Below are 7,693 nucleotides of genomic sequence, written 5' to 3'. Positions count from 1 at the left end.
AGTAGAGCTAGAGGTTCCCAAACTTTATGTACCATGGGCCACGTTGGCAACTTGGCAGGAAACCATTGCAAGAAGACCTAACTTGCAGACTTTACTTAAATTGTTCGGAAAAATAAATGCAAACAGTTGTTTGTACTTGCCTCTTCATTGATAGGGTATTGCTTGTTGATTGAGGCAACCAGCAGTTAAAATGTGCAGTTGATCAACTTTGACATCACCTTGCAGTCAGGTATCCTCTTATAATTGTTTCCAGGTGGTTAACAAATACCAAAGTTAGTTAAAAAACTTTGAGTGCAGGGTTTCCTGTGTCTATTCCCTCTTCCTCCCTGCCTCCCACATTCTGTCTACTCATTCCTCCTCCACTGACTGACTCATCTTCTTCAATCTGTATCACACATTATCTCCTCTTCATATACCTTTCACTATCCCTTCACTTTCACTATGTCTATCTATCTCGGGAAGGGAGTGAAGAAGCCTACGCTAAAAACTGGTCACTCAGTATGATAGGGAAAGTGCCAACTTGCCACCTTTCCTGGGCTTTGGTTTTATTAAAAAACAATAATATCACAACAAAGATCAGTTCAAACTTTCTCCCCAAATTTGGCCTTCCTAGGAGTCCTCTTTCATAACTTCAATGGAAATAGTGGGGAGAAGAGTGAGCCAATAGAGCACCAGTTCATCCTATGCATTGCGCTATAGGGTAGCATCACATAAGAACGGCCATACTGAGTCAGACTAATGGTCCATTTAGCCCACTATCCTGTCTACCGACAGTGGCCAATGCCAGGTGCTTCAGAGGGAATGAACAGAACAGGCAACCATTGAGTGATACCCCCTGCCTGGCAGGTACGATACTGTCTGCTTTGTCAGCAGAGGGAACCACTGAGTGCTGAGCCTCCAGCAGCTCTTGTTGAATTGAATTGCTTGCAGTCCATGCTACATTTGAGGAGGTCAAATTGTGTTTGGCTCCTCAAACCACATTCTTGAAACCTTTCAGTTGGAGGCGGATCACAGAGATGAAGCTAAAATTGCAAACTCTTTAAGGGGGTCCCGTCTGCCTTTCCACCCAAGGAATCTGTACATGAGACTTCACTCTCTGGATTGTCAAAGGAGCCTAGGGAGATGGGTGCCCAGCTCCCACTGAATTAAATAACTGCTCCTTTGAAAACCTCTCCTAAATACTTAGTGCAGGCCAGCACTGAGAGCTTTGATGTTTAACAGTGTGCCATGGGTTGCCCTTATAGGAAGTCAGATTGTAATTGTTCAGTAAATATTACTAAGAAAAAACATCATCTAGTGTGGAGATGTCCTGCTTGAGGCAGTGACATGACCCAGACTCTGAGGAATAGGTAGGGCTCAGTAGGCATTTTCTTACACAACAAAGACACCCATCAAACACCCTTTAAGGTAGGGAGGACACAGTTTTCTTTGTTATAAATCTGGTGGTGGGTTCTTTTGGGTGGACCTGTAACAGTCTCTCTTTTTAGTAGGGTTCTGTTCATTTGCTGCCTGCTTGGTTCCTTGTAAAATTCTGTGTGGTCAGTGTGAAGTCAGAGCAACTCACCTTGGACAGACAGAAGGAGAACAGAGGTGGTTGCCATTTCCTAACTCAGTTGGCATCTACAATTCAATTTTCTTGAAGAGATGGGTGCTGGGACAATTTTTGTAGTGGGGATGCTGATTATGGAAACCATGTACTTGGTGTTTGTTATTACTACTTCAAGCCAGAGGGTACAGCAGCACCACTGGGTAGAGACACACCAGCCTTCCCTCCATTCCTGCAGCAAGAACAGAAGAGAGAGCAGAGCTGAGCAAAAATGGCGAAACAGGCAAGAGTGCGGGAACAATACCAACATGGATGGAGCTGGTGGAAACTCCCTCAAATCTGACTGTTTCTAGTGAGTAGGGACTTAAAATCCTCCCATCCTGCCTGTGGAGATGAAGCAAAGGAAGAATATGGAGCTAAATGTTTCCTTTGAAATTCTAAAGTAAGACCATTTTCCCTAACAGATGTTAGCTCTTGGAAAAGTAGTTTATTTAAGTAATTCAACATTTTTGTCTTATTCAGTGTGTGGTGTAGCAAGTTGTAACTCCATTTATCCAGCCTCTGTTTAACCCAGTTAGTCATACAAATGACCCCAAGCATTGCCATCCTGCTTATTTAATTTTCTGAAACTTTCATATGTTTCTGAACCCCCTTCAGTTAAAGTGGGCTAAATAATAAGGTGTGGAGGCAGATCGGGGCGCTTGTGTGGTCTTAGCCACAGCCCTTAATAGAGGATAAAATGAGGTAACACTTTCCTACTTCACAGAGGTGCTGTCAGGATAAATACATTAAAGCTTGTGAGGTGCTCAGATACTACAATGATGTAGGACATAGAAGTACCTAAGATGGATGGATGAGGTGGAAGTGCATTGTCCTACAGAAGCTAAAAAAGCATTGTACCTCCAGCAGCTTATGGACAGTGTGATTTGCATTCTACACTTTTTGAAAGCCTGAAACATGCTTTCCTCTGTAGGGGGCCAGCTCTCTTGGCTACTGAGAAAGATGAGCAGAGCCCTGCTTTTACCCATCCACTGAGGAGGCTAGCACTGTTGAAGGCACTAACTCAGCACAGACTGTATTTTCCCATGTGCAAGGAACGATTATGCTCAGCCCCTGAGCAGGTTATAAGAGGGAAAGTTCCTTGCTCTCTTTACTTCTGCACAGGGCCTGGCAAAGGGCAAATATCTCAGCTGCCCTGAGTGTAGATGTGTAGCCATCCCTTCATGTCTGTTTATGGTGCTCTGTGGCTAACGAGTCTCCTACTGTGCAGTGATTTTTTTCCCAAGGATTTTGCATAACTACAGTCAGCTTGATTTATACACACATAATGCATGGACCAAATCCCTGATTCAGAATTCTGCTCCGCACAATTGCACTCTTGAGAAGGCTGTACCTATCATCAAGTCTGGAAGAGCAGCTGGTGAGGATGTTGTGCAGATGGCACTGCTAGTAACCAAAAGAGAGACCTTGCCCTCATCAATTTTCAGTGCCTAAAGAAGCCTAATTAACTAACACTGGCATCCACTCAAGGACAAGCTCCTTATGCACCTTCCTAACTTCAGGTTGTCATAGTGGTCGATATCACTGAAAAACAACTATAAATAGGTCTCTTGCCTAAAGGGCAGAGGAAGAGGGATGCTTATAACAAGTCACTTTCAGCTTTGTGTCTGCCCTTTTTCCTTCCCTCCCGCCCACCCTAAACCCTGCATTTACCGCCCCTGAAAAATAGTTCACTCTGCTTGATTGATCATTTTCTCTCCTAGTTGCTTTCTCTCCCGGGCGCACAACATCCAGTGCAGCAAGAGCTATTCCAACTCTGATTCTGGCAAACAGATGGCAGTCTGGAAGAAAAAGTGTGGTAACTTGAAGCACTTCATTAAACAATGAAACGTGGCTGTCACCTGTTAATGTGAAAGGAATCAAATCAAGAATAAAAATGTGTATCATGTGCCCTAAGATTTCACTCAGACAAAATATGCATGTTCAAGTGGGAGTGGCATCCACTTACAGTAGGCCTGACTTTGGTTAGCCCTGAGGTCGAGCCGGGCAATGACAATGGTTAACTGTATGGCAGGAGGAAGTTCTGGCATGCCCCAAAGGCATGTAACCACATGTTCTGGGCGGCTCTAGCCTGTGATTGCCAGATGCTGGGAGTGGACGATGGGATGAATCACTCAGTAATTGCCCTATTCTTTTCATTCCCTCTGAAGCACGTGGCATTGGCAACTGTTAGAAGACAGGATACTGGGCTGGATGTATCATTGGTCTGACCCAGTATGGCCGTTCTTATGGTGTTTATATTGGAGCTTACCCTTAGACCCAAGCTCAGCAAGGGGGCTTCTGGAAAGGTGGTGGTGGTGGCCGGGAAACAACTCAAACCTGGGCTTCCCTCTGTAAGAGGCAGTCCCTTCCCGGAAAGGAGAAGAGCAAGACAGCAATATTGGGGTGAAGCTGTCTGTTCCAATGGACTATGAACTGATAGTCTACTAATTGGATGTAAGAATACAACTCCCAGACTTTGATCTTCTGTAACAGAAATTTCCTGACCCTTAGTGGCATAGTGTTCCCAAAGCTTATGTCTGGAAAATAAGAGGAAAGGTTTTTGCTTTATTTTTTCCAGTTTCTCTATTTTTTCTTAAAGGGACACTATACTCTTGCACTTGAGTCAATTTTTTAAAAATAATCTTTAGCTTCCGGTTCTCCATTTGCCCCAGACTTTCTCCTGTCAATTTTTTTCTAGTCGCATAAGGTCAGATTTACAGTATGCAGACAGGCACCTCGTGGGATTCACAAAAGTATCTAAGCAGGTTAGGTGCCTGACTCCCAATAACTTGAAGACTTGAAATCCAGCCCTATGTGACTCTGAAATCACAAGACTTGAAGTCAATGAAAGTTGGGTGCCTGGGCACTTTTGTAAATTCTACTGGGCACTTACCTACATCTTTAGGCACCTAAATACCTTTGAAAATCTGTCCTCCATATTTGTATTATTGAAGTGTTGCTGTGAAAGAGACTGTCACAAAGAGAGCAACTGGATAGACTGACCATGTTGGGGATAGTCTGAAATGCCCTATACACCAGGCCCCATCGAAATGCATGAAATAAACAAACTGAAAAAAATCAAAGCTTTTCCCCCTGATCTCTTGTCATGGCTTTAGATGTTCTGTGTAAGAGCATTAAGTCTTTTTTTTTTTAGACAGAAGTGTCCCTGGTAATGAAGGATCCTTCACACTCTGGAAAGGAGAGAGAGCAAGGTGGGGTTAACTGACTTGGACGTACCAAAGATCAGAGCAGGGGACATTGGAGATGCTGAGATTATTGCTTATATAGTTGCCAAAACCAGAAGGTGAAGTGTGGGTTGGCATACATTTAACCATTGACTTTAGGGATTCTGGGACACAATGACCTGTTGCCAAAGGATGTAATGAAAACAAATAAGTCCATTTCTTAGGCTGTCTAATAATATCAGAGGGGTCATTCAAAATTACTGGCATTAAAATTTAGAATAAGTACAAATAAAATAGGGGCTAGATTGTTAAAGGTATTTAGGCACCTACAGATGCAGGTAGGCTCTTGCTGGGGTTTTCAAAAGGGCCTAAGTAGGTTAGGTGCCTGACTCTCATTGATTTCAATAGACATGAAGTATCAGGACACATCTGAAAATCCCATTAGATGCCTACCTGCATTTTTAGGTCCCTACATTCCTTTAAAACTCTGGCCCAAGGTATATACACAGCAGTTGAGCAGCAGGTGGAATCCACAGCAGAAGGTCACAGCCAGCGACTATAGCTAGATTTTTTAAAAGGTTGAATAATTTGCTTTATGGCCAATGCTATTTGTACATATGCTTGTTAAGATAAGGATAATCAAATCTCAAACTCAGGGGCATAAGCAGATCACTTCTGTAGTTACTAAGGGTGTTTTCCCTTGTGTACCGTGGTACACATTTAGCTAAGTGCAGTAAAGGGATTTCTGGACACTGCCAGAGGCGGAATACGGGTCTGTATGCAATGGTCTGAGCCAGTACAACAAATCCTGTTTTCTAAATCTTTAGTATGTAAATCTTAGCATGCCACACTGCAAAATTGGTCTATTTTCTTGGACTATGATACAGAAAGCAAGTAATAGGTAGCTGTAATTTACAAAAGGGGTGTGGGGTTGGGTTTTTTTTTGTTTTGTTTTTACAAATTCTTGTTGATATGGGATTGTTTTTTTCAAATCTAAAAGCAGAAGTGATTTGGCTCTGGCTTTTATTTTTATATGAACCAAGTGCTGCAGGATGGTTTGGATAAAAGGTTTCAGTTTTGTTACATCCCAATAAGGAGCAAACTGGGGTAGATTTGGTTTTGAAAAATATTGCTGCAGTCAGATTTTGGGTTTGCAAACCCAGTTCCTGGTGGCATTTTGAACCTGGGTTCCATTTTATCAGAAACACCAAAGTTCAGGAGTGAGAAGGATTGGAGTGTGGCCCAGGTCTACATATCAGGAAATCATCCTTTCATCCGTCCTTCCTTCCAGTGATGACACAACCTATGAGCTGCACTTACCTGGATTTTATTTTATATGTGGCTGCAAGTTGCTCTCCCTTCTACAAAATGCACTGTCTCTTTCATGGCTGGAACAAAGCGATCAGCCTGTTTTTAACTGTACGCTCAGCTGTTCATTCTAGAGCCACCTTTTTTGTTCTCCCTCACAAACCAGACAATATATCACTTTGACTATTGTAAATGATTTAAATCATAAACACTGGATCCTGAAGCTGAACTGATACATGTAGACAGTGCTTAGAACCAGGGACTAGGTGTTGGAGCTCCAGGGTTGTCTTCTCAGGTCTGGTACTGCGCCGTTGTGTGACGATGGGGTAAGGAGAAGTAATTTTCAAAAGTGGCCACTAAATGTGCTTGTCCAGTTTCAGAGACTGCAATAACAACAGTCTATTTTTAGAGACCACAAGGCCAATCTCGGTTTCATGTTGACCACTTCTAAAATAGAGACACCCAAAATTAGTGACAATTTTTTTTTTTAATTTAGCTGTTAACCTCTCAGGGCCTTAGTAGTTAATATTAGTCTGTGTAAAGGTTTGAGATCCTCTGGTAACACCTGTCCTGCGGGATAACAGTAAAGTCACGCTTTGTTGTTAATGTTATAGAAATCCACTTTGCAGTATTTTAAGCATCTTGTACAACTCTCTGGACTTGAGCGGTCGGTCTTGGTTAGCTTCTCAAAGTTTTTCCCTCTGCCCACCGGTGTCACTCTGATCTTGACAAAGGGGATATTGGTAATTTTAATCCCTTGACTCCTGCAGATTAGAACCACATCAATGTCAATAACGGCTGCTGTAGCACTGGTGCTGAGAGCAGATGTGAATGTTGGCAGCTGCTGGAAAGGACTGTAATTGAAATGAGGCAGATATTGGAATCATATAATTAAATAACATGCAAATTGATCAGCCAGGAAGCCTGGAACTACTTTGCTTTTGCTGGTGATGATGATAACCCTGAGTACAAAGGCTATCCCTACTGCCCCAGATAGTACTCTGTGCCACATACTGCAGTCAAGCTGTCCTCACAGCAGCACTTCTGCTTTAAGGATGGGAAGAGAATTAGAGTAGGTATTTGACATGGAGATGACACCATGTCTGCTAAAGATTAGCAGAGAGAACTTGCACAGCATGGCTCTTGAGCACTTCTAGCCTCAGAGTCTCACGGATGGAAAAAATAATCACAGCTATTTTACTCCTAAAAAGAATAAAGCGCTAGAAATAATCCTGTAGAGAATAATCCTTCTCTGCTCCCTGAGGATGGACTAGATGTAATAAGGTCTTTCCCATCTCTAATGTCTGTGATAAAACAAAAAACCTTTGGGGGGGTGGGATTAGCTGACATAGTGATATTCTAATGCTTGCTATAATTCACTTTTTATTCACAAGACCTGACATCTGGTCACAAAATGAGCTTTTGCAGTGTGTGGTCTCTGAGAGATTTCTTCCTGGGATGTCAGGTCTTTGGGCACTGATGATTAGGACTGAGACACAATGGTAACAATATCAATCTGTGTGTGGTGTCTTCCATCCATATTTTTTAAGAACACCAAATACAAGGTAAGGTAGAAAAGGGTATTTGAAGTCAGGAAATGAGACCTGTATTT

This window comes from Gopherus evgoodei, chromosome 4, assembly GCF_007399415.2.
Source record: "Gopherus evgoodei ecotype Sinaloan lineage chromosome 4, rGopEvg1_v1.p, whole genome shotgun sequence".
Lineage (NCBI taxonomy): Eukaryota > Metazoa > Chordata > Testudines > Testudinidae > Gopherus > Gopherus evgoodei.
This window is presented reverse-complemented; position numbering follows the sequence as displayed.